Here is a 1,318-nt window from a genome sequence, read left to right on the forward strand (position 1 = left end):
AGAAAATTTAGAAAGAAAGAAAGAAAGAAAAAGCTTAGCGTCCATGACTTCGTGCTGGGGGCGAGAGGCGTGTAATTTATTCGCCATCTGCATGACTGGGTCCAGCTAAAACTGGCTTGTCACTCCTCCACGCGCAGACGAGGGGGATGGATAAGGTATCTCCCGTCACATCAATGGCCGCTCACTCCCGTGTGCAGTATCTATTCGGAGTCGTCTCCGACGGAGATAGACCAATCAAAATGCTTTGCGCTTCTAAACCAAGAAAAAAAAATCGGGAGGGGGCGTTCTTTTCCGGTGACCGAACCAATTAGTTTTTATCAATTGATGTTGAATACGTTCCATGACAATTTTTAATCTCTAATTTACGGACATTTTCATGTATGTGTCCAGTGTTATATAAAGTATGTATTAATGTTCTGGTGGTCTGGCATTCTAATGTCCCCTTGCTTCCTGCGATGTTTTAATGGTCTGATGTTAGATAAAACTTCTGTCTTGTCTACGTGAAGGATAGTGTACTGACCAGGGTGTGTGTGTGTGTGTGTAGGGGGGGGGGTCGATGGGTTCACTGTGTATATTTGACTCACAGCAGTGTACATGTGACGAGTAACGAGTAACTTTTCCTCAGTATCTGTTGGCCTGTTGGCGCTGTTCGTTGCACACTGTTGTCGTAATCGGGGAGACTGAAGATGACTAACGGTTGCTCTGGTGTGGTTTGCTCCTTTTTTCCCCTAGCATACATCCATCGTCCTGATTTCTTTCCCTCTTCTTTTCGGTGTTTGTAGCTCTCGTGCAATACCTCTAATATTCGACACTTATATGACCTTTTTGTTTTGCAAGTGCAGTAAAACGCTAATTACTAACTTTGAAAAAAACTTTGAAAATTGAGGAGACTCACCTGATCTTATGGCAGGAAAGATCTACACGCTAGCCTTCTCGGACAAGGGCGTAAAATCTCGGAGGTCCCGTGTGCAAGTTGCGCACTTTAAAGATTCCTTGGTATTCCGAAATCGATGAGAGCAGGCTTCGGCCGCCACCAGGGCAAAATTCCAAAATTTCCTATCAACTGAAAATGTTAAATGTGTCTCGCGCGCTCATATGACCTTATGCAGTTGCGAGTACCGTAAAACACTTTCCCCCCCAAAAAGAAGATTGTTGTATTCCTCACCAACCAGATAGTGCAAGTGTAAGTGAGTCAGATTCAGTGTGAAAGACAGTTATTTGAATGTATTGTCATTTGGGGATTGGGATGAAAACATGTACGAGAGAGAGAGAGACACACAGAGAGAGAGAGAGAGAGAGAGAGAGAGAGAGAGAGAGA

General features: G+C 44.1%; 1 protein-coding gene across 1 annotated transcript in view; it reads left to right on the forward strand.

The window, feature by feature from the left end:
• The window catches only part of LOC101859488, a gene marked incomplete in the record, with an annotated part of 48,761 nt that overhangs the window by 1,618 nt on the left and 45,825 nt on the right, over window positions 1–1,318 (forward strand).

Source organism: Aplysia californica, unplaced genomic scaffold (genome assembly GCF_000002075.1).
Source record: "Aplysia californica isolate F4 #8 unplaced genomic scaffold, AplCal3.0 scaffold00240, whole genome shotgun sequence".
NCBI lineage: Eukaryota > Metazoa > Mollusca > Gastropoda > Aplysiida > Aplysiidae > Aplysia > Aplysia californica.